The sequence below is a fragment of the Haliotis asinina genome, chromosome 13, assembly GCF_037392515.1.
Source record: "Haliotis asinina isolate JCU_RB_2024 chromosome 13, JCU_Hal_asi_v2, whole genome shotgun sequence".
Taxonomy (NCBI): domain Eukaryota; kingdom Metazoa; phylum Mollusca; class Gastropoda; order Lepetellida; family Haliotidae; genus Haliotis; species Haliotis asinina.
Genome location: NC_090292.1, coordinates 16,988,907 through 17,016,762, shown reverse-complemented (window position 1 = coordinate 17,016,762; position 27,856 = coordinate 16,988,907). Strand labels below are relative to the sequence as shown.

At 40.6% G+C, this 27,856-nt stretch overlaps 1 long non-coding RNA gene across 1 annotated transcript in view; it reads right to left on the bottom strand.

Annotated features, from left to right (window-relative positions):
• Window positions 1–19,692: 19,692 nt before the first annotated feature.
• LOC137260153 (uncharacterized) overlaps window positions 19,693–27,856 on the bottom strand; it is a 47,011-nt gene continuing 38,847 nt past the window's right edge. Inside the window, exon 3 of the long non-coding RNA XR_010954734.1 lies at window positions 19,693–19,822. This is a non-coding gene — a long non-coding RNA (uncharacterized lncRNA). The remainder of the gene's footprint in view (window positions 19,823–27,856) is intronic.

Here is a 27,856-nt window from a genome sequence, read left to right as displayed (position 1 = left end):
AGTTAAATGAGTGTATGCAGTTAGCTGGTTCACTGAATTTAAAATCCACGTGGGTAACGTATGGGTCGTTGCATACTAATCTCGTACGTCACACCTGTGTGGTATGCAACGTTTCCACAAGTGATGTTAAATGACTGATGAAACTGCAAACAAAGAAAAGGGGTGCTACGGAGTAGGTTACTGTAGGAAACGATGACAACTGACAAGCATCATGACATCGTTTACCAAGGCAGCAGACGTAGTGACGTCATGCAAAAGTGTAGAACTGTACAGCATTCTTCGGCAAGTTTTTGTTTCTGAAACCGGTTTCGGTTTGAAGCATAAAGAAAAGAAGTATGCTATTTTGTCATTTTAATGCTTGTACAACTTGGGTAATAAATAAAACAACACATTCGTCTCATTACGTGCGAATTGTACGAAACTCGTGACCTTCGTATGTAATGAGACCTCGTGTAGTATTCTCTGTGTATGCAATGTGTAGCTGGTATCAACTTAAATGAATGCATGCAATATGTATGTAGTATCAGTAACAAAGCTTAACTGAATGTATGCAATGTGCCCCTATTGTCAACTGAATGTGCGAATTATGTAGCTGGCATCAGTTAAACTGAATATATGCACTATGTAGCTGGTATCAAGTAAACTGAATGTGTCCAGAATGTAGCTGTTGTCAAATAAACTGAATGTATGCAATATGCAGATGGTATCAATACAATACATGCAATATATAACTGCTATAAACTTCACTGGTATCAGCGTAAATGAATACATTAAAAGAGTAGTTGGTATCAGCTTCAATACATGTATGCAATATGCAAATGGTACCTTACGGAATGCATGGAATGTGTAAATGGTAACAACTTACGTGAATCTAACAGATATGTACCTTGAATCAACTTGCTGAATGTGTGCAATAAGTCGCTTGAATCAAGAAACTCAGTGTATGGAATATGTAGCTAGTATGAAACAACTGAATGCCCACAACACACAGTTAGTATCATCTCAATTCAATGTATGCACTATGTAGCTGGTAATAAGTAAACTGAATGTGTGCAATATGTAGCTGGTATCAAAGAAACTGAATGTGTGAAATATGTCTCTGGATACTTAATAAAACTAAACATTGTGTGCAATGTGTCCTACCTGTATAAACACTCACTTCGAAGTCCAATAACCAAAAAGTATGATAACACCCTAAATTTGCTATAGTCATACATATAACTTGAACGTGGAGAGGTCATTTATACCACAAGGTAAATGCAACGTTTTGTGTGCTTAATGTTAGAACATACAGTGAAGCAACTGATTCAGTATTCGATGGGGATTGCGTGAAATGAAACATTCTTTGAAGTTGAGTGAAATGAAATATTTGGTGAGGTGGAGTGAAATGAAACATTGCTTGGGGTTGAGTGAAATGAAATATTCGTTGAGGTGGAGTGAAATGGAATATTCGGTAAGATTAAATGAAATGGAATATTCGGTGAGGTTGAGTGAAATGAAACATTCGGTGAGGTGGAGTGAAATGAAACATTCCTTGGGGTTGAGTGAAATGAAATATTCTGTGAGGTTGAGTGAAATGGAATATTCGGTAAGATTAAATGAAATAGAATATTCGGTGAGGTTGTGTGAAATGAAACATTTGGTGAGGTTGAGCGAAATGAAACATTTCTTGGGGTTGAGTGAAATGAAATATTCGGTGAGGTTAAGAGAAATGGAATATTCGGTGAGATTGAGTGAAATGAAAGATTTGTTGAGGTTGAGTGAAATGGAATATTCGGTGAGGTTAAGAGAAATGGAATATTCGGTGAGATTGAGTGAAATGAAAGATTTGTTGAGGTTGAGTGAAATGAAACGTTTGGTGAGGTTGAGTGAAATGAAACATTTGGTGAGGTTGAGAGAAATGAGACATTCACTTTATTTGCAGAGTGATGTCTTAACTGACACAAACACGCTGAACGACGACGGTAATTATTTCTGGTTCCTCTCTTATTTAAGTGAAAACGACTAAACCATATAGCTATACACAGACAGTGAGGGTCATTCTGATAAGCTGCATCTCATAAATATGTACAAACAGTGTCTGAATTGTGGGATGAGTCCTCGCAAAATCCTGTTTACCAAGGCTGCCATCTTGTAAGAAAACGGAGAACGGCCATCTGAAGTGATGTCATAATGTATGTATGTATGTATGTATGTATGTATGTATGTATGTATGTATGTATGTATGTATGTATGTATGTATGTATGTATGTATGTATGTATGTATGTATGTATGTATGTATGTATGTATGTATGTATGTATGTATGTATGTATGTTCTGTGCTGATCGGAAGTAGTGACGGTGGTATGTAGAGATGAAGGTATGTTTTGTGATAATCGTATATGGTGATGATAGTATGTAGAGATCACAGTATGTTCTGTGCTGATCGTAAGTAGTGACGGTGGTATGTAGAGATGAAGGTATGTTTTGTGATAATCGTATATGGTGATGATAGTATGTAGAGATCACAGTATGTTCTGTGCTGATCGTAAGTAGTGACGGTGGTATGTAGAGATGAAGGTATGTTTTGTGATAATCGTGTATGGTGATGACAGTATGTAGTGATGACATTATGTTCTGTGCCGATCGAAAGTAGTGATGATGGTATGTACTGATGAAAATATGCACTGTCATGGTTGTATGTAGTGATGATGGTTTGCAGCGATATTTTATATCGTGATGGTGGTATGTTGTGATGATAGCATACACTGTGATGATGGTATGTGGTGATGATGGTTTGCAGCGATATTTTATATCGTGATGTTGGTATGTTGTGATGATAGCATACACTGTGATGATGGTATGTGGTGATCATGGTATGTAGTGATTATAGTATGCTCTTTAATAATGGTATATAGAGATGATAGTGTGTTCTATGGTGATGCTATGTAGTGATGATGGTTTGTAGTGATGGTGGTTTACAGTGATGATAGTATCTAATGGTCATGTTATGTAGTGATAGTGGTCCGTAGTGATTTTGTTATATAGTGATAGTGGTATGTGATATGATATGATTATAGCATACTCTGTGATGATGGTATGAGGTGATGAAGGTATGTAGTTATCATGTTAGGTGTGTAGTGATGAGTGTATGGTCTTTGGTGATGGCATGTAGTGACGACAGTATGTAGTGATGATTGTATGTTCTGTGATGATTGTGTGTAGTGATGAAGGCACATACTTGTGTTAGTAGTCGGCGATAATAACGTGTTGTGATTTCAATCCAATGTTATGATATATTAGATGTGATTCTATATAGTGTGACACACTTCGGACACACAGACTGAGATACCATTGAAACCCGTACCAGAGTAACTTGTTGAATTTAATTGGCGACACGGACTGAGATACCTCTGAAACCCATACCAGAGTCACTTGTTAAATTTGTACATCGGAGACTCAGACTGAGAATATCGGGTTCACGAGGCAGACGCACAAACGAGCATAGTAAAGGCAAAACAGGTGCTAGTTCTTCCTCAGTTTCTCTCGTCTCAACGTCCAGATCAACACCGTAGATAACCCCTCGGGATCTCATGACTGATTCAGACTCGTAAGTGGTAGCATACTGTTCACCAAGTTCTGTAATTTGCATAAGTTTTTGGGCAGCCTCCACGGCTTTTGTTTGTTGTTGTAACACTAACATCAAGGCCCGTTGGATCATCAGTTGACAAAGAGTTGTAGAAACGTCATCATCAGCATCTGCCTTAATGACGACAGTGGCTGACTTTACCTGAACTGGTTCATCATAAATATGGGTAAGATCAGACCATGCAGGATTAGCAGCTTGTGGTTGCTTCAAAACAGAAACTTTCTTAGAAGTACCAACTAGAATGCAGCCGATTCACTTCCTCCCAGAAGATACCGCTTGGAAGTCACCTTCACAGTCCATCTGTTTTCAGTCATTGCCGAGGAAAATTCCACGAAAATGAATATAAGTAAAGTTTCAATACACAAGCGTAGAGAAACATGTGTAAACAACAACAACAACAACAACAACAACAAAAGAAAACCATAAAGAACCAAGTATGCTAGGATACTGTTCAGTTTGCGCACAAGCAAAGCATGTCCGCAATTGACGACAATCCTCCCTCGTGATTTGTTGTTAGGAACCACACACTTTGGAATGGTTACCAAACCCTTTAAGGTGACCATGGCGTTTACCACTCGAGCATCCATGCACATGCACAGCACGACTGTAAATCGGTTTCTGGAAGTGCAAATGATTTAACGGATCGAAGATCCTCCAGTAGAACTTCCTCAAGCAAAACAATGTCCAAGTGTTACCTTCTCGTTCACCGATTTGTCCCCCATTGAACACATATCGGGTACTCTTGATCGACGCTTGTGCCAGGGTAATCCACCACCTCAGACACTACAGGTTCTGCGCACAGCACTTCACCACGTTCTCCAGACAACATTCGGCATATCCTTCCTTCTTCAGTAAAGTTGCTATCGATGCTTTAAAATTTAATGTGACTTACTTTAGGAGCCCTTGGTGTTTTTACCAAAAACCTTTTTTATTACTTATGTTTTGGACATTTATATCCTTTCTTCTTCAGCAAAGTTGCTATTGATGCTTATGGTGGTAACACTAGATTTTGACAATTTACTGTGACCAGCCAACTTTATTAGCCCTTTGTAGTTTACTAAAACACCTTTTGCTTAGTCATGTTTTGAAAATGTGTAAAGTGATGGTTTTGTTGTAATTGAGCAGTGGTGTCACACTCCCCAAGTTAGAGGTCAAATTTCCCTTTTTTTGAAGAGTAAATTTTGTTTGTGTAGGGTGAGTGAGTGGTCGACGACTCGTTTTGAACACAATGCTCACACAGCTGACAATGGACCTATACATGGATCTTGTTAGCTTATTGAAGGAAAGAAGTATAATTTCAAAGTATGCTGTTCACGACCCCGTAGATCGATTACATTGCTTGATTGTTTATTGAAGTACCTTAAGATACTTCCAACAGATACCATGGAGGTACTGAAACGCCCAAACCATCAAGCCAAGTTTTCCTGGAATGGAGACCCCCAAAATACGCACAAAACTACACATTGGAGTGTTGTAAAGTCTGTACCCTTATTCTCGAAACGTACGAAGCCATAGGAGTTCTTAACTTTGATTTTAACCAATGTGTGAAGAATGGGCTTAATAATGAATAGTAAATTATAAATCATACACCAATCGTTTTCAAGGGCTTGGTTGACAAACTGAAAAAATACTCGTCAGACTCTTACCCATCCGAATAAGATCAGGGACATATATTCAGGCACATAAAAGACCAAGGGGTGAATCACGGTGGGGAAACCAGATGATGACTCACAGTGGGGGCACAAGGTGATGAACCGCAGTGATGCCACACAGCGGGTCATGAATCACAGTGATGACAACAGGTCATGAATCACAGTGATGACAACAGGTGTAGAATGACAGTGATACCTGGTGTTTATGAATCACACTGACGACACCAGGTATTGAAAAGCGTTATGAGAAGGGGAGTGCAGTTGTTCATGAGTGCAGGTGTTTATGAGACGGGGGAGTGCATCCTGCCCCAGCAGTTGCATTTCTTATAAACACATGCATGGATAAGTCAATTGTCAAGTTGATAAAAAAACCCAAACCATCGTACCTTTTGCGACAGGTCAAAGTAAAAGATATCATCAGATTGCATTTTTGTCACTGATGCGTCAGACGTTGGTGTGCCTTCCATTGATGTACTGGGCGTTTTATGTTCAAGCCTTGATCGTACAGCTTTTTCGAAAAGTGCAGTATGGCACTTTTAGAAATTGTTTTGAAAAGAGTGTATTCGATTGTACCTGTGAAATATAAGGAAGGAAAATGCTGGAGCTATTAAAGTATCAGTTAAATGGATCACACTTGGCAAGAATACAGGTAGGTTTTATCAGCCTGGCACCAGAATGCATAGACCTATATTCAAACCTATATTCGATTGTTAAAATAAATAATACCACTAGTAGTGACTGCATATGCAGATGATCTAGACAGTTTGCATTTCATTGTACATTGTACTATTCCCTTATACACTATGTACACTTTGTATTTCCGGAATGACAAGCTACAGGTAAAATGTAGCATTCGGGAAAACGGAGCATGATAGTGTTAGGTGAATGATTGGCTCATTGTTGACTTTTGTTTTCGGACAAGAAGATTCACAGGACTTTAGTATTTTGTCTTTATTTTATAGATTTATCTAATAATTCAAATTATTCATTTCTTGTAGTTGCTGACGCGATCACTTCTTTAGCGGAGCACTACACACCTTACATAACACTATATAAAGCGTTACTGTTTCATTACATACACACATAAAACACGGGGGTAACGCTCTCTCTATGAAGGCCGCACTAATGACTTCCACCAAACACAGCATCACTTATTAACACTACTCAATCATTTCACTTCATTATCGATGCATTGCTAACGTGCTTGGTAAGACTAACATACTGTAAACAGATACAATCACTCACTTCTTTACTGATGCATTACTAACGTGCTTTGTAACACTAACATACTCTAAACAGATCAGATACAATCATTCACTTCTTTATCGTTGCATTACTAATGTGCTTTGTAACACTAACATACTGCAAACAGATAAAATCACTCACTTCTTTATCGATGCTGCACTTCTTTCTTCACAAGAAAAAATTACTTAAAACACAGCGTTATTCCATTTTTCATGAACCGATATTTTACACTTAATGCTGCTTTACTCAATTACTCTCACTTAAACATACAATACACTTTTAAACCCCAATACCACCAAATCACTTCACTCGGTAACATTCCTTAGCAGCAGTCCACATTCCTAAACACGCCATTACTGAATTTGTAATGCTTTATTACTATGTTACTCAGATACTTGTTATTCCCAGTCATACGTAAATCACAATACTACTTCAACCCTTTGTCGTCACAAATCAAAAGCACAATGATATTGCTTGATACAACATCACCCAATCACAATGCTCAACAATTCTCACTGACTTTGGAATTTCCGTTTTCTACAGAGAAATGAAAACACCAGACTGGGTGCCTCAAAGACTATGCTGTAGTCTTACATTAGCAGCAGGAACTACACCGTGCCAAGTTACCTGTTGTAAGAACATGTTATTGCGCATTCGTTCTGTTTTTATAATCTGTTTTTAAGATCAGATGCGCCAAGCTACGTAATAAATTTGTGTTTGGAAATTGTGGGTTTCTTTCACCTTGAGCTTCGACCTTGACAGACCGAATTATATCAGGCGTCTTTATGCGTTGTAGAATTTTGTCACTTTAGCACTAAGACTGACATGCAGATCTTGACGTTGAAATGAAAAATTACAAACATGTCAGTCTTGATATTGATACTTAACTGAAGTTGATTGACATGTCTAAACTGACTAAATGGATAATAAAAACAGTTCTCAGGCGTCAGGTACACTATCTAACTACAAAAGTACGAGTTCTGAGACGTCAGGTAAACTGTCAGAATGTCTAATGATAACAGGTTTGAGACGTCAAGTAAACTGTCTAGCTGTCTAATGATAACAGTTCTTAAACGTCAGGTAAACTAACTGTTACTAAATTAATGATAACAGTTTGGGGACGTCAAGTAAACTGTCCAACTTTCTAAGGATAATAGGTCTTACATATAAGGTAAACTAACTAACAGTTCTGAGACGTCAGTATTAACAGTGACTTATTTGTCTATCCTGATGAGGGGAGGTGGGACAGCCTTGTGGTTAAAGCGTTCGCTCGATGGCCCTGGTTCGATTCCCCACATGAGTATAATGTGTGAAGTCCACCTCCTGTGTCCTCCGCCGTGATACTGCTGGAATATTTCTAAAAGCAGCGTAAAACTCACTCACTCACTCACTTCAGGAGATCCATGTTTGTTGAAGAACTGAATTCTATTTTGTAATACTTTTGGGGTTCTTCTTTGTTGACTACCAGGAGACTTTGATGAACCAGGAATTGATATGATATAGCAGCATACAAAAGCTGTGGAGAATCGCAATTGACCCAAGTCAAGGTAGTTTGGCAGCTTGTGGATGATTTTCTTATTTTAGAGTCATTTTGTTATTTTTTTAACCTGCATGTTACAGTAACCTGTCTTTAGTGATCCGGGACCATTTGAAGATAACAAAAGAAAACAGACAGGTATTTGTTTGGAAAGTTTAATTGTTTTCTCGGGTTGGAAAGCACTTTACATAATGTACACCCTGATCTGACACTATGTCAAGTTCCAACATATCAGCAAACAGTCGATCACGATCTCTAACGATACCTTTGCTTGTGTTCAGTGTTTTGTGAGCAGAAAACGTGACCGGAATGACCACAAAAGGTTCAATACTCATCATATTGGCTGCTTGCTATTTTTTCCGCACTCAACAAGCAGCGCCCTAGACGTAAGCAAATTTCATAAGCCATGGTCAGTGTAACATGGTTCATCATCCGAGCTCCCCACCCACCACGGAGTATCACCAAGCACCAAGGACCAAGGATAGTCAGATTATATACTCCAGCAGAAGAATTGGCTCATGGGCCACCACCTTCTTGGCCTCTAGACAAAGTCCATAACATACTATATTTCGGAATCTGAAACGTTTTTCGATGAACAACAAAGCCAAGACCAAATTTCCAAATCCCAAATCAAATTCGTGAGAAAACACGCCATATATATGAGAAAACATGCCTCCGGGCTTTTGGTGGACAATGTAAAACCGGAAGGGGAGGGGTTTCCCGACGAGAAGTGCTTTCTCTAACATATATACCATCAGTGATGGAAAATTACAGTGTAGATGATCATTTAGTGAAGCAACATATCAATAACAGTAACTATAAGTAGATAATTCTTTAGTTTCGGCTGCTTGCAGTAAAATATTAGTCGAAATGCGTACAATGAACCTTGCCTATCACGAATAATGTTTACCCCTAGTCCCCTAGTCTTTTTTTCATAATCGTTGATTCCTTGACTGGAAATCGATAGAATGGCATTATATCCCCCTAAGTATTTCTTTGTAATTTTACAAAATGCCACATGTAACGATAACTGCTCTGCGAATCCCTCCTCCCTCTCCACTCCTAACATGGTCTCAATGAAAACTGAACGTCATCAGAAATGTCATGTTTCTCAATTCTGATTGTCAGACACAGCATGTGAAGGCACCCGTCAGTGTATCGATTATATGGCGCCATATGTAACAAAAATACGTTATGATTGCAGTTGTGTCGAGAATAATAACGTTTTGCAACTGGCACCGAGCACTAAGTCAAGAACGGGGCAACGCAATATATAGTAAGAACATGGTTTTAATACAATTGAAAACGAAAACGAAAGAAATACTTGGTACCTTCAAGCTACCACCTGTCCAGACTGGACAAAGGAAAGACAGAATTGTCACAAAGCAGAAATCGCATTGGCAACAAACTACTGACTTATCTGAAATGAATACCCTTTATCCAGGCACCACAGATTGTACGGGAATGGCATGGTTATACTATAACGAATACTTTTGAGATGCAACTTTTCCTTGGCATGGTCCAATGGTACCATGTAGTCGAACTAAAACTGACCATTTTGAGTGAGTGAGTGAGTGAGTGAGTGAGTGAGTGAGCAGTACTTTAGCCATATCGTGACTATATCAATTTATATATTAATAATAATTAAGGTAAAGTGTAAAAACGTTTCAGCGAAGGACAGTAAAACAACTAGACGATCACAGCTGGATATTTTAAAACTAGCAGTAAAGCTGCAAACATTTTAACCATAAAAGGCCACAATGAGTGAGTGAGTTTAGTTTTACGCCACACTCAGCAATATTCCAGCGATATGGCGACGGTCTGTAAATAATCGAGTCTGGACCAGACAATCCAGTGACCAGCAAAATGAGTATGGGTTGGTAAAGACCAGTTCTAATCGGAATCATCACGGATTCAGTATTTTGTATTAGCGTTTGGAGATTGGAATCTGCGCAGGGATACGACTCATTTCACTTCGACTGACTCAAAGCATCCACTACAAAATAATTCCTAGCTTTACCCGTACATGCTTTAAATCGCCATGTACTCATTATCTCCTATTATATTATAGCCCAAGCGGCTCAACGCAAACAGAGTTAACTCCCCTTATACCTAACGTTCCTTGCGTTGATTCACTTATTGAAGTGAATATACGCGTAAATCAAACTGCGTGCCTTGATGTTATCACATGCGACATATATTTACACAACCGTTAGCAAGATGATCTTGTTTAGCATTTTTTGACACTTCAGCAGAAACAACACCTTGTTTGTATCCTCAGAACTGACAGCGCGCCATTGTGTTTGCCTGTTCGCTTTTGGTTTCAATGCGTGGAGGAGGCAGGAGTCCCGGGGGATACAACCACGCCTAGGAAAGCACCTGTACGCTGTATAAGAGAACCAATATATACGCTTGTGACTGCATCGAACACAGTACTAAGCGTGTATTTTCAGGCACACCATCTGTTCCTGAATATCACCACTGTTCAGAGCCCACTGTTCTGATAGGTCATGAGAACTGTTGACAGGTTGTAGACACTGTAGATGTTCAAGATTCAACATCCTTTACTCAGTTTCACACGCCTCCAGAGCACATGCATACATACAGTACACATACGTGCACGTCACAAAGTATATCATTATCATATATGATAATGGTGAGTTGTCTCCCTTAGCTGTGCACAGACAGCTGTGTGATTTGTGTGCACTTAGAACATTCAGTGCTAAAATGTCTAACATAGTATTACGAGCCAAACTTGTACGAACTCTTGGTAAAACTTGTTTCTCAACTTGTTATACATCTCAACGTGTTATACGGCGACATAAAGTAAAAAAATGCAGTTCGTATTCAAGTGCAGATACATTCAAATTCGAGTCACATTGTCCATCATGAACAATTAAAAGGATGAAGTTTTCCCAAAAACAAAAGTAGATGAAGCGTTCGTAAAATTGCGAGTTGTCTCCCTTAGCAGTTAACATTCAGCTGTGTTGTGTGTGTTGCCTCTAGACTATACAGTGCTAAAGATTCTGACATAGTATATCTGCCACAACTTTCTAAATTTGTCTACATCACATCAATCACTTGGACAAGTTCACGTTCCATTTATTTCGGTAGTAGTGGCCTTAGGCCCAGAGTACAAGCAGTATTGTTTTGGTGCTTTTAGGTAAGAGCGTGAATGGCATAATTACACAAGCCGATAAATTGTACGACTGAATAATGATAATTATTAAGTTGACAGAAGATATTACAAAAGTTGATAGAATTAATTCCCTTGCAATAGAATAGTTGCAACAATGTATAACAATTTGATGCAAAATTTGATGAAAAGGAGCTTGATGTATAACAGTTTTGAAGCAAAATTCATAATGAGTTATGACAAATTATATATGTATGTAGTGACCAATAAGCACAATATGTTGTAGTTGTTATAAGTCTAACCAGTGAACCATAACAGCTGTAGGTAGACAAGATGTTGAAATATGATGGAGTTATCTCCCTTGCATCAGGTATTGGAGTACTTATTAATGGGTAATATTCAACCTTTCCTATCGAAGATCAGGATATTGAGGGCAAGTATGAAAAAATAAATTTCATCCTCAAGTACTTTTGGACATAGTCTGTTCCTTCACTGCCTCCCCGCTTCAAGGGCAGTAGAAATGGCATCATCTCATCCATGCCTCCTCGAACCTGCAACTGAGGCACCGAGAGAAAGCAATAAACTCACATTGAACAAAATGGTCAGAGACAAACGGAAGTAACTTCAGCAAAAACGATCGTGGAAAGTACTGTATCCTTTCAAGAACAATGCTACATTCAGCAACAATTAGCTCCAAAAATCTGTTTGTCTTCACCAAACTTTTGAATGATTTGCAGAAAGTGCACGAGTTAGAATGTCATGTAACAGAATAAAGTTCATACAAATCAGCCCTGACCAGACATGACAAACATGGAGTCTCAGAAACCAACAGATAAATGTAGGTTTCTTCATGTTCACCTTTCCTTATCGTCCTAGAAACATACACATGCTGTTAGTTGCACACACATGCTGGTAGTTGCTTGGGGAACATCAACAAAGAACAGTGCTTAGGAACATACTGCAATAATATATCAAGCATCTATACAAAGTCAGCTACTTACTAGATAAAACTGAAACAGAATAATTACAACCAGAGGCTTAATATTTACCATCATTAAGGCACCGCCAACAGAAGCTTTAAATGTTTTCTTGACAATAGGAATTGCACAGGACAAATTTGTTAACTTCACTTAAAAAATTACTGTCAGCATCTTTAGTAATCATAGCATAGCAAATGAAAACAGAAACAATTTCCAAAAGTTAGTTGCACAAGTTAAACGTTGGCAGTCTGTACCTGGAGCCTAGTCTCAAGTCCAGACAAAACCATTCAGGATGTATAGCCCGTCGCAGTGTTTATCCTCATGATGGAACTCATATCAGCCAAAGACAGTGTTACAGAGTATCCTGGCAGCAATGTGAAGTAGGGACAGTTGTTGACATGACATGACATGACATGACATGACATGACATGACGTGAGAGAGTTGGTTGGCAAAGCACCCATCCTATCTTCATGACTCTAAACTAGTCATAGACCACAGTAAAGAAGTCATTTGAAGAATAGTCGGCTATTTCCAGCTAGGGTCATGGTGAAATAGAAAAACTAGGAAATTTGTAATCACCGAATGAAGTAGAGTGTACACACGGAAAATATCTACTGGTCTTATTCGTCACATAAACATGTGGTAGACATTACTTCCTACATACATATGTAGAAGAAAAAAAACCCTTGCCCTAAATAATGGGCACGTGTCAGCAAATATGGAAATTTCGTGACCTTCACGAAGCTTTGTAGACAACACAAATATCTAAAAGCAGGTGTTAGGACCCATGTGAGTATTCAAACAAAGCAGAAATGAGGAAAGAAAGCATTCCTTTTTTCACGACTCCCCTGGGCAACAATGTGAGCCAATCATCTATGGGACGATCACATGACCTACCTCCGACATTGACCATCCATACAATAACTGGTGAGGTGACCAGTGTTAGCGCTGAGGACTGGGCCCTTTACACCTTGACTCTGGGATCTCCAACAAACTGTGGAGTTCATCTGATGTTCTGAAGTTGAAAAAAAGTGGCTTTTAAGACATACATTCACAGTAATTATTCATCTGAACCAACACCCAAAGAAACATTTCATGCCAAATGTGGGATATATTAACCCTTTAACCCTTGAGCTCCTTTTGAAGCAGGTTTGTAGTTTAACCTAGCAGTGTTCCACTTTATGATGGCCACAACGAAACATATCAACTGGGGATGTGTCATATTTCAATAGCAATAACACCCTAAACATTTTGAAAGGGAACTGACTTTGCGTTACACCCAGTGCTACGATTATGCTGTCTGCCAAAATAATACAATAAACCGCATTGGTATGTTTTGAGTTCAAATGTGTGGGTTTTTTTCTTTGTTTTTTTTTCTGAACACGTGGCTACGGGCTTAACATGTGGCTACGGGGTAGGGGTAGGAGTGGGTTTGTGGTTGAGGTACTCCCAGCAAACCGTTGCTCAGACCAAGGACAAACGGCCCATATATTATGTGTCAACGAACAGACTTCCGCCCTCCTGTTACTGCACACAGCCATGTTCAGGAAGAAATGGGTAGTCTGTAGTGGACACATGTCGAGTTCTAATTTGGATACTATATAACCCCCATCGCCGTGTATTAAGGACTGAATGATTGATTGTGTCTGTTGCAATGTTTCTTGGATGAGTAGTAAGGTTTCAACGGGATTTCTTTACAAAGTACAAAACAAGCAAGCTCCATGAAAAGTTGTGTATATTCATGACATGTCCGTATATGGTGCTAAGACGAGGGGTAAAGCCATCTCGTTTACGAATACTCTCTCTCACTCACTCACTCACTCACTCACTCACTCACTCTCTCTCTCTCTCTCTCTCTCTCTCTCTCCCGCTTGCACGCTAGCACGCACCCACGCACGCACGCCAACCAATATACAACAACAAAGCCTTATCTGTAAATCGTATGTATACACTACCATCACTTTAGCCAAGTGAAGGGAGCACAGGTCTTTCCGTCAGACAGGAAAATCCATCCAGTGAACAATGAGCATGAATCGCCAACATTTCCCCCTACTACAAACACCATCATTACCATTCATGTTTAGTGTAAAGATATACATACATTATCAGAGTCATTATACCCATCACTGCTACAGATTGTTACAGACAGTCATGACAAAGTCTTTGTCTCTGGAGGTGGAGGCTGAAGTGTGATATATACCATGAAATCTGCGTGCATGAGAGACTGTATTTTTGTTGTTGTTGTTGTTGTTGTTGTTCTTGTCGTGGTCGTCGTCATCGTCGTTGTTGTTCACTCGCACTCAGCAGTATGTCAGCACCTCCACTGGGTGGCACTGTCAAGTAATCGTTAAGACAGCTTCCCTTCGATGTAGACCAGGGGATACATCAAACATCTACCCGGCACGTATGTATTTGGAAGAAAAAAACGATACCCCAGTGACGGGTACCATGACAGTCGTTCTTTCAAAACGACACTTTGAGACAGTGTGTCACGGCTACTGTCCAATAAGCAAGACGCCTTATGGCTACTGTCACTAAACTTCAGATGCACGATGTCCGGTGAGACTCAAGGCCACGAAGACCCCCTGGAAATCTACGCTGGTCGCAAGCTGGCATGTTGTCATCACTTGTCATCACTCACTGACAAGTGACTGATCGAAGCGCCCGGCAAATATCGGAAAAACTGCCGTTTTCGGGACCAAATGGCGTCTGCTTCAGGTCTTAGGCCGAGAATGAGGTGTGGCAAAGGAATAACTTCCATTGCACCTTCCACACACCGTTAACACCCTCAATCCCTCTTCCTCTCCCCTTCCCCGGATACGGCCACACAATCATACATGAATTCACTAAACAAAGCCTGTTGACATTTTCCCCCACTTGACGGTCATCTTCCTGAGTATAGTCTTGAGTACAGGTAGTAAAAAAAGAGAGGAAATTAGTACAAAATATCGGACCCCAAGCCGCAAGTCTCACAATCTGCTCTGGCCACGCCACGCCACGCCACGCCACGCCACGCCACGCCACGCCACGCCACGCCACGCCACGCCACGCCACGCCACGCCACGAGCAAATTATGCTTTCATTAGAACGACAATCAGGGTGGTCAGGTTCGCTCCTGTCGTTGTCGTCTTATCCCTCTTGCAAAGATATATGTTCATGCTATTGATCACTGGCTTGCCTGGTACAGATTCAAATATTTACAGACAGTTCCCATACAGCTGGAAAGGTGCTGAGTGCAACATGAAACAGCAACCAGTGCACAGTGCAACATTCCAACACCCTCTTTCTACATTGTATGAATGGAAGAGAGAGGAAAACATTCAAATCGCATGGCGGGCGGGCGGAGGAACGGGCGGCAGGCAGGCAGGCAGGCAGACAGGCAGACAGGCAGGCTAAATGCGTTCTGTACCCCCGCGACACGTGAAATAGCTTGAAGGATATCCGTGTGCCTATCACACTGATACAAAGAGAAGTCCAATGGAAATAAAATATTGGTGCATTTTGTTTGTTGTTTTAAATAGATTTTTTCATTTGATCTGCCCATAAGGATGCTTAGTGAAGTCAAACACTGTTGTAGGTCTCCCGACACTGTATCAATGGAAGGGTTGAATAACCACACATATCTCGTGGGCAGATAGGCAGTACGGCTGTTTGTTGTGTAGTGTTGTATAGTGTTGTACACTGTGCGACAAGTTGGGAAATGTTACTATAGTCATTCGAGCGTGGTTAATCAACTGAAATTGCGACTGACATTGGGAGGATTGTTTCATGTGCTATCCTTCCCTTTTGGTCTAAATAGTGGGTGGTCGGCAAATCCGAACCTGACTGATTGGGTCTCTAATTCCCTCCTCTGAATCCTCCGTCTTATTGAAGCAATGCTAACTACATGAAGCGGCCTACAAATATCTGAAAAACAGTCGTTCGAGGACAAATGCGCGAGATGATATTTCACGGCACAACTGTAGTGATGACCTTGTCTATAGCAAGGTATGAATTATTTTTCCCCGTGGATTAGAATGTCTATAAAGCAATATTTCCAAGAACATGCCTTGAGCATTTTGAACCCAGGGGTCCCGGGGTAGAATAGGTCTTTGGCAACTGATGCTTGCTATTATAGGCGACTATGATTGACGTAAGAGGCGACTAACGGGATCGGGTGGTCAGGTGGTCTAGCTGACTTGCTTGACATTGACACATGCCATCGGTTCCCAGTTGCGCAGACCGATGCTCATGTTGTTGAACACTGGATCGTCTGGTCCAGATTCGAATATTTACAGACCGCCGCCATACAGCTGAATATTGCTGAGTGCGGCGTAAAACTAAACTCACTCACTCACTCACTCACTCACTCACTCACTCACACACTCAGGATGGCAGTTCCACACACGTCCATGTACGTCACTCAGCGTCACAAAGAGTGCACAGTTTGCCTAGTCATGCTTAAATTTGTGCTGGAAACGATTATCATTTGTTGTGCCTCTGCCCTGCCCTGCCCTGCCCTGCCCTGCCCTGCCCTGCCCTGCCCTGCCCTGCCCTGCCCTGCCCTGCCCTGCAGAATTTCTGGGAGAATGTTGCTGCTGGTTGTGGCCGCAGAGGTCACATTGCATAGTGGCACTGGGGCGGTGAATGGTTTGAAAACTGGGGGGATTTTGTGAAGGTACAGCACGTATCTTTGGTAATATTCCAAAATCAGAATCACGGCGGGGAACACCAGAACTGGCCTTAACAATGTTGTCAACAGAATTGCTTTGAGGATGTTCACACCCAAAGCTTTACCATTGCAACATTTACGCGTACGCGTCCACGAATGAATGACAAACCTAAACCTAAAGTATGAAAGGCAAGATACGATATACCCGGGGGAGAAGTGATGGGGTGGGGGTGGGGGTGGCGGTGGCGGGTAGTTTTGGTACCGTGCAACACAGTGATCTGATCGCCTGATATCGCCCAGCCCTCACAAATTAGCTCGCTGCTTACACGAGCAATGCAACATGACGTCCTATGCTGCCGTAGAATGTTCCAGCACACGTATAGTCTTTGAGTATTAGTTGTCTTTTTGTATTTTTTAATTCATGTTTTCAGTAATCATTTAATCATTGAGTGATATCTTATGAACGTACACCTTGTATCAATATATTCATTCTTTACAATAAAGAAGCTGACTATGCCTAGAACTTGGTTTTCCCACATACAATGAAAAATAGGACACTGCTGCTGAAATGCTAGTGTATATCCATCGCTCTTTCCTCTCTTCCTTCCTTCCTTCTTTAACACGAGAACCGAGAGAATATTTTGGTCATTTCAATATTTCGAGAAACAAACTTATGGTCAAGCCTTCTTCATGACAGCTCGGACGGACAGCAGACGTCTGGAAACCTGTGACGTCAGAACGGGCGATGATGACGTCACTACCTCTGTACTTGAACTCGCTGGCCTTGGTCCTGAGACGGCAAACAGCGGCGTGTTGTATGCACGAATTTCACTTAACCTGTACAGACACATTGTCCACTTCTCGTGACGTTTTATGTCTGTTAATCAACCATTCCCCCCGCACTCGGTGATTCAAAAGCACTCAGTGGCTGGGTAGTTTTTGTATAAACAATATTAAACGTTATGTTCATTTAATGCAGACGAAAGTAAGAAATGAATCTGCGAAAAGATTCCTAACATGTTTGTAGTGTTGTAAACTGGTGCCCACAAAAACAACTATTATATTTATTGAACATATTTTCTTTTCAAATATGCATTCCAGTGCATAGCACCAGTACAAGTCAATGTTAAGTTGCTTAAATTGTTTCCCAGAGTATATACCGCTATAAGTGGGAGTGCCGGGCATTACCGCACCGCTACACCACATCCCATCTAATTTCAGTTTTGTCTCTCAGATGAACCAGAGAGTAATACAGAGACCAGTGATTGGGAATCATATTCACACTTACAGAGAGCAAAGATAACTTTTACGATTATTCTCACAAGAATAACTGATAAATATATGATTAGCCATTAAATTACGGACGATTGTTCCATCGACTTATCGTCATTCTTTGGAAGACAAGATATGCGATCTTTTCGAAACATTAAAACACACATTCGTGCAAAATTGTGCTTCTGCTTCAGATTACATTGACCACAGGGCATATCGCTTCAGTTGCTTTTTATTGTTAAGTGTAACGATGTTGTCAGGTTTAATAGCTATCTGTTTCAAGTATTCTCGCCTGTGTTTTTGTGATAATCGGAACCTGTAGCCATTCAGAGGACACAACTAACACTGACACCGAGGCCACGATAAATTGTGAATTCTGTGTCATTACCGCTGCAGCTTTGTGCTCTAGATCTATATGGACTAATAAATTCTTGCGGCTGTAGATAAACAATACATTTTCATAAGTTCTTACATTTCGTAAGTTTGACATAATATCAGAATGACCATGGTTTTTATACAAGGGTAAAGGAAGCTTTACAATAACAGCAATCAGATGTTTTCTGAACGAACACGTAATTATTACAAGGTATTTTGTTCTGACTTAAAGACACATACTGCAATATAAAAATACGCATAGCAGATGAATTACAGTATGCCACCATATGGAACTTGAAAATTAAGATGAAAGTACAAAAACGGCACAAGGCGCGCGCCGTGAAGGACTCAAATGTCCTTCTTTCTACAGCCGACACGCTGCGAGGTTGGTCGCCGGGCCTGACCATCGCCGGGCCATCGCTGGGCTGTCGTCGTTACGTCATATACCTGGCGGTTCTGACGACATAGCCTTTGTACTGTAAACTCACCACTGTACATACTTGTACCCAGTTGGTATGGCAAGGTACTGAAGTGCCACTGAAGGTCTGCAGGACTGAAAACGGCAATGTGGGTGAGATAACGATAATTTCAGACACTGACTGCATTCGACATTAGCCATTCAGTTGTCTTCACACACCCACTGAAATACAACTGAATGATTGTTTGAGCAGCACAGGAATCGTTGTATGAACAAGTCCCACTGATCCATACGCTAGATGTTATCAAAGCCGAAATCAGAACAGTACAGGTTACGGCAGTGGAGTCAAAAGTGTTTAACCCCGATTCCCCTGATTACGAGTGCATATGAATATTACACTTTGTAGGTGTTTGCATAGTGTCAGCGTGGTACAAACAGTTCGATTTGGAAACTGAAGAAAATATTCTATGTTCACCAAAGGGTCTGGGATTACCCAGATAGCAGGGCGTGTCCAGCTGATCTTCCATGGTCCACAGGAGAGCAACTGCTGCACCCTAGCGGATATAATTTGTAACCATCGTGTTATGGCTGGTCTACAGGCTACCCGTGAAGACGTGGGTTGCAATTGGATTTTCAGGAAACAAGATGACTAACGGGATCGTGTGGTAAGGCTCCTGCACCTAACGCACTTGGACTGTCACAGACCACAGTCATACAGCTGGAATATTGTTGAATGTGGTGTTACAAACCAGACACAAAATCACACAGTACTCCACAAAGAACAAAAGCTTGTACAGAATTTAAAATCAACTTTATTCTTTTCATCTTTAAATACACACATGGATGCGGCTGTTCAAGTAAGGATATGCAGAATCGAGAAGCATTATCCGAGCTGACAATATTTTCTCTTTCGTCAGCATCTCCCTCTGAAATTAAACAAAATCAAATTACAAATTTTACTATTTTTGTAATCTGGCTAATATAATCTATTTAAAATGTAGGTTACAACAAACCTGTATTTTATTCTGAACATCTGAATTGTTTATTTATTTCTTGTAAAGATATGCGTTAGGTTTGCTGAAGAAAAGTTGTCATACTCCAGAACTGGATTTCACCGTAAGTAACGCTTCCTGTTTGCGACAATAACTGTGTAACAATGTTGCGTTACTTCATGGAACACTGTCAAAACAAACAAGTTGGTGCTGGACGTACTGACCACTGTTGAGGAGTGTATATTGTCACCGACAGACCGATGACGTCGTGTGAGCTGGGCATATTTGAGATAATCAGACAGATAATTAATACAATTATCCTAAAATATGCAAGATGGAAGGATTGTAAGATCGTTTAGGTCTTTGTCGGTTTCTTGGTGTTGGTCATAAGTCAGCAAATCTTGCAGTTACGGGTGAAATGGGGTGGCTCTCCTGTATTTCAAAACAATAAATAGAAACTATTTTTGGAGAAAATTAAATATGAATGAAGTATCAAGATTGACTAGCTGCATTCAAACTTGGTCCCTGAGGTTAAGAAAATGCTGGGATAACATGGTCTTAAATTTCCTCAGGCAGATTAATTTCTGATGATGTTTTTCCACTTACTCTGAGGGATTTTCTCGTAATTAGAGATAAGTTTCTGGTATCAAGGTTTATTGAATTATAATAGACAGGCCAACGGTAACAAACTGAGAACATTTACAATATTCAAAAATACTCTGGCAGCTTCTCCTTATGTTTCCTTCAGTCTCTGACCGCTCTCAGGGAAGGGAGATGTGTCTCTCTCCTTTCAGGGGTAGAAGTTGGTAAACACTGCAACTACTCTGAAGTTGAAGATGACACATTTTCGAACCTCATGTCCATTTTATTTAGATATCCGATCTCTACGTTGTGGCCCAAAGCCAATGCTATTTACTCACAATTCTTTAATCAGTCCTCCACAGATCAAACCATCTCTTAGGAAGTATCCTCAGCTCTCCACACCACTTGTCGCTACAGTGAGCGCTATGTTTAGGCGCAGAAAAAAAACCCCTCTTATAATGTAGTAATTTAAAGAAAGATCCGTGAGTATTGTGCTTACACCTCTCTTATGGTTATGTGATACATTTTAATTATATTTTAGCGCTCTCAAATAGTCTTTTCTATTGTAATTCAGTGTCTCGTAGGCCATTTCTGACCGGACAACGTACTATGAATATGTACAATTTTTGACACTCAAGCAAAACATTTTTCTTCTTTTTGAAAACGTGTATTGTGCCATGTGTATGCTTCTGTGTCATGCACTACTACCCGAAAAACAAACTTTGAACACATATATAATGGTAACTGCAATGGCATACAGCAGGTCGCATGGATTGTCTGGTCTGGCACTGAATACCATATTTTTCACTCACTCACTCACTCACTCACTCACTCACTCACTTCACCGGGGTTACCGTGGTTGAATCCGACACAACAAATACGCAAACAAACCATCACTGTGAAACATTGATAAATTCTTTTGTTGTTGACAGACTGTAATTATAAATTCTGAAACGTCAATCAATTTACCTTTGACACTACAACGGTCAAGTGACTTGGCAAATAATATTTTATGTGTGCGTAAATGAATTAAGTATGTGTTGTTGATGCATTCAGGGTATTTCTGTAGAAATATAGAGTCTTAAACATAATATACTATAATAATTATGGCAGTACATCGAGGATTAATTTGGGTATGGAAAAGAACAACAGGACTTTCAGACCAAAGCCATTCGTATCTATTGTTTGTAAACAAGTCAGTCGGCCTCCGGAAGTCAACAATGTCAGGACACAGCCGAGACGGGGACAGTCATGACGTCATCATCGCCAGATATGACGTCACGCCTCGAACACATCAGTTCTGGCGGCAGACCTTCAGCTGGGAGACTGTTGTCACCTCCGAGCTTAGTGTGGCATGTCTGAGAACTCTTGGTCTCTGCATATTATTGTGCCAAGATGAACACCGTGAAACTTAAAATCAGAGAACACAAAAGCAACTAACAATTGAAGAATGAAGGCCCAACAATAGAAAATTTCTAGGAATACAAGCAACCACTGTTACCCTTAAAATGATCTCGTCCACTGGCAAGTTCATAATTATGTCATGCAGTTTATTTTACAATCTAATCAATCAAATGGAACACAGGTACGCATACACACACGCCACGTGATCAAAGAAGGTACAGCTTTTCCGGAGATCTTTCATAAGCTAAACATTATTTACAATTTGACAATCTAAGCTGTGTATTCATATCACTTTATGTGTCAGATGAAAGGTTTAGCGGGAAATCGGTCTTAAATTTCAGAGCAGCCATGTAAAAATAGAAATCTCATGAAGAAATTCCCAGCCTTATTTGACAATTAAAGAACCTAGTGTCTAGTGGAAACGTCGTTGCTTGTATTGCACCTATACTATTACTTGTAAAGCTGACTGTTTGACATATATCTACATACTTGGATGCGACTGTTTGGCATCGATCTACATGCACGGTTGCTCACAAGTAGCTTGTTTTACGGTTGTACCAGTTACTGTACAGATCTTACCAGCTTCTGACAGAGTCAGACAGGAACATTCTTGACCGTTCATGTTTACATTTTGCCACAATCTGTTCTATTGTTGTTTGGACATACACATATGACATGACATGTTGAAAATACAGGCACTGTTACTACTGGACGTACAGGATGTCGGTACTGGATGTACAGTCTGTTGGAACTGGTAGTACTTAGTGTACAGGCTGTGAGTACTGCATGTACAGTCTGTACAGTCTTCGTACTTGGTGTACAGGATGTAGAATTTGTGAGTACCAGAAGTAAAATTTTGTTGTGACCAGTGGTGTAATTTGTCGGCACCGAAAGTAAAATTTATCAGCACCGGAAGTAGAATTATGTCAGACCCGGAAGTAGAATTTGTTGGCACCAGAAGTGGAGCTTCTCAGCACCGGAAGTAGAATTTGTTGGCACCAGAAGTGGAGCTTCTCAGCACCGGAAGTAGAATTTGGTGGCACCAGAAGTGGAGCTTCTCAGCACCGGAAGTAGAATTTGTAAGTACTAAGAGTAGAATTTTTTAGTACTGGAAGTTCCAATTGTCCTCACCACCAGTTTATTCCTTTAAGACTGTCCCCGTGAGGTGCACAATAGGGGTGGCTGGTGTTGAACACTGACTAGTGAACCCTACCTCCCTTTAATTAAGACTGACAGTGTACAGTACAGGGGTGGTTGGTGTCCAACACTGACCAGTGTACCCTACCTTCCTTTGTGTCTGACTGTGTACAGTACAGAGGTGGCTGGTGTCCAGCACTGACCAGTATAACTGTAGAGTCCTTTAACACAGTACAGGTATGGTTGGTGTCTAACAATGGTGAGTGAGTGAGTGAGTGAGTTTAGTTTTATTTGTTTTATAACCTATCCTGTGGCATCCATCCATCATCAAAGGAAGGGCGACCATGATATTGTAGAAATCATGATATTACACACACTCTAAGTATTCATTGTATATCTGGAGAGATGTTTCTGATGGATCTTCAGTATTTTATTCAACAATTATCATCAAAGTAGTATGTGAGTGAGTGAGTGAATTAAGATTTCTGGTCATATTGGCAAGAATATTTAAACCTGGTGACAAACTATATTAAAAACAACCAGAAAATTATAAACTATGGACAATCAACAACTGAAGGTACATCACCATAACTAAGGACCAAGGGGACTTACAGTACATGTGCTTCCTGCATGGACCCTAGCTGGATTTACATTATTACTTCAGGTGCTGGCTACTGTGCTGTTTATCTGTTTACATAAAATATTTATGAAAAAAAAATTGAAACAATTATATTTCTTTTCAAAGCAATGATTAAATGGAAATTCACATGGGTGAAAATACCCTTTACTGTTTCTACACTAAACGTTATCCCTTATGAGGCTTGACTGTGATACTTTCGTCACAAGGGATACAGAATGGAGACACCGCATCTTTCAACAGGAATTTTGAGTATATCTGGCATGAGAAAAACGACTGTTGCATAATGACTTCTTCAAAGCTGGACTGAAAACCCAAGTAGATATATTCACCAGATGGTTTAATTGTAGCTAACCTATTCATATCCACTGGAGTGTCCCACTTCATCTGTATTAATGGTAAGGTCTGATGATCAGTTTGTTGTGAGTGAAGGGAAGTAGAACTGGTGTCACAGATCTGTTGAGTGCTGCTTTAGCTGCAGCATCAGCCTGTGTTACTGGAAATTACAACATGGCAGGGAAACAAACCCAAAACTATGTTGTCTTAGCTAGTAGCAAGAACATTAAATAACTAATAATTTCAACTAAAAGTAGACGTTATTTTTATTTGCTACAAAGACACGAGAGTGAATCTGAAAATATGGCTAACTGTGTGTATTTAGGCGGTTACTTAAATGTTTCAGAGGTGATAATATGACACTTATCTCGGCTGTAAAAACAGAACCGCCATTCAGCAATCTTAATGATATTGTTCTGGATATAACAACTGTGCCACCATCCCTGGATCCAAGTCCTTGTCAATTCATTACATTGGTACAAAGTTGGTTTGCTCCAGATTTCTCTTGCAAATGTTAGGTCCACTGTTGACCGTACCTACACAAATATGTTTACACTTCAGGCACATTAAGAGAAGTTGAGATGTCTACAAGCCAATGTTACTTGCCAGATGTGGACAACAACTTTAACACAGTCATATTCGTACTAGCCTGACTAATATTTGCCAACATGATGTTGTCTCCATGGAAACAAGATCACATAGCATGTCAACAGTGATTGATCCCTACATATCTGGTAACAGCAATAACTTGCTCCAGAGTGTATGTCACTACTACGTGACTACACAGTGAGACCCTCAATCACTGGACACATTTGCTTTTGCATAACAAATGTCAGGATAATTGGATTTTTCTTCTTTGTGTACCTGAAGAAAAATCCACAATGTTCATGATCACAGGGCATCTCAACAACTGCTGCTTGAATATACACATGTATATCAGGGCAAACTTTATTGAATTAAGACCTTCTTGCACTCGGTGCAACCTCTGGTCAAAAATAACCTTGTCGCACTAGACAAGAAGCCTCATCTCCTCAATATACAAATATATACCAGGCACATAAAGAAACTGTGCATACAAATATTTAAAATCTAAATGTGTCAAACCTGTATAGACACATAAGGATTTCAACTCAAAGATTAGTGACATGTATCAAACATGCATGCACGTACCACATTCCATGACATCAGTGGTTTCGTCCTTGAGACATGCAATACATTGTTGCACGTGCATGCCAGAAAACAGAAACAGAGCAAATGAATGCCATACACTACTGTTGCTTTGAAAGGCTCAAGGCATGCCCTGGTTGCACCTTTCAACTGCCATTTCTGCCCTGGTGAGATGCTACCAGAACACAAATGACATCATCAATCGACCACATTCTGGACGTCCACATGTAACAACGCCAAGACAGGGCAGATGAATAAGGGTGACCCATCTTTGTCACAAGTTTCAGAGTGTAGTGATGGCTGCCCAGACCATCCCAGGACTTTGCTGTATTCACCCCAACATAGTTCGACAACATTTACGTCTGGAACAGGAGTGGGTGGTTTCAGTTTTATGACGCTTTCAGCAATATCCCATCAATATCCCAGACTGACGAGCGACCCGACCACACTGAAAAGGATGTACCCCTCCACAACACACAACATGGCTCCACTCTCAACAAGGCAACATAACCCTAAGAGTCTGAAAGGAGTGTTCCACCAATAACATGACACCAGAGGGGTGCCCCCCCTCCCAGTGTTCCACTTCTCAAGCCCAAAGCTCACTGAAAACCACTGGGACCCAATGTTTTTGTTTTTAGTCATTATGGCTGACAGCTCTTTCATTGCCAATAACTAAATGTGATTTCTTTTTTCAGAAAATACCATTCAGGAACTTCTAATTTTTACCTTGATCAGCAGCAGCTTGTTAGTTGACCCTATGTTTGTGTACTGGGAATTTGCCCAGATGCAGGGACAACACACTCTTTCTGTTCTATCAAATTTCCACCCTTAACACAGCACCCTAAACCTAACACTCTGAAAGAGGTATCCCACCTGTACCAAAGGACTATAACATTAAGACTCTGAAAGGGGTGTCCCACTCATACCATGGCACTCTAACCCCAACTCTCTGAAAGGGGTGTCCCACCCATAACATAGCACCCTAACATTCTGAAAGGGGTGTCCCACCCATAACATAGCACCCTAACATTCTGAAAGGGGTGTTCCATCCATAATATGGAATCCAAACGCATGGACATTAAAGGGGTGTCCTACCCATACCATGGCACCCTAACCCTAAGACTCTGAAAGGGGTGTTCTGTCCATAACGTGGCACCCTAACCCTAACACTCAGGAAGGGGTGTCCCACCCATAGCATGTCAACCTAACCCTAGGATTCTGAAAGGGATGTCTTACCCTGCACTTGAAATAACCGCCGGCCCGGTGGTCCTCGCCCGTTGTTATTGTATGGGGTCGGCAGTTTCAAATATGTGCGGGTAAATTATGTGTGAACCATCTTTCTACTGGAATGTTTCCGGACGTGTTCTTTACTAATGTCTGGGAATCATCCATCATGTTACGATAACTTAGAGTTTCACTTCCTGGTATGTCAGTGCTTTGACGTTGGGATGTCAACACCACTCTAACAAATATTAACCCCTCTGTGCCATAGGCTTAGCTTGATTTTGTAGAAACAGCATGAGACTGTATAATGTAGTCTGTTTTGTTTCTGTTTTGGGGGAGGGGGGTAGGGGGAAGGGGGGTGGGGTTGACTTTAACCAAATGCAGATTTCATTCAGGGCCAGTAAAGTTTGAAGCCTGCAGGCACTTATCGCCAGCTGGTAATTTAAAAAATAATTGGTCCCACCTATACCATGGCACCTTAATCCTAAGACACTGAAAGGGGTGTCCCACTCATACCACAGGACCGTAACTCTAAGACTCTGAAAGGGGAGTTCCACCCAAAACATAGCACCCTAACACAAAAGTCATTAAAGGGGTGTCCCACCTACAGCTTGGTGTCCTAAATCTCTTATCTTTAAAGGACTGCCAACCCACAGCAATGCATTCTAACCCTCAGACATTTAACGGGGTTCCCCACCAAGAGCATGGCACCCTAACTGTAGGACCTTAAAGGGGTAACCCAACCATAGCTTAACGTGTTCCAGCCCTAACGTGTTCTAGGTCTGAGGAAGAAAAACAGTATAGATGATACATGACTGAACCCTATGCAGGTGACAAGGCTCAAACCTGGTATTGAGTAACACGGGAGAGTATGCAAGTAGTAACGTTCATGTAAGGTCATGTCATGTCAAGCCAACCAGTTTCAGTTCAATTTCAAACCAATACTGACCTAGAAGCAGTGCTTAGAATGGAGGAAGTCTCTGCAAGCCATCAGATTTGTTAACCGTAGTATTTGAGAGGATTGAGCCAAAGTCTTTAACTCATAATATTCAGGCTGTGACAAAGACCCTGACTTAAAACTTTACCTGAAACGATGTAAAATAATTCCAAGACGGTTCTCCTTGGTCAGATAGTGTTTGAGCAACAAGAACTCATATGTCAGTGAACTCCAGCTCATTCCTGCGACATGAATTCAATATTCCCTACAGCTCAAGCAAGAGTTATGTTATCTCCACATTTCCCCCTTTCACCTGCCTCTTACATCACCATCAAACTGATTCAGGAACTGGATTATCTCCCTTCCAGTCAGAGAATGCTTGACAGAGGTGTTCATTTAACCCAATAATACAGTCTTACCTTGGAGACATAAATAATATGTAGGCTATGACAAAGAACCCTGACTTATAAACTAAATCTAAATGCTACAAATGAATACTAGACAATGTTTTGCTTGGTCAGTTTGTGCTTGAGCAACACTGACA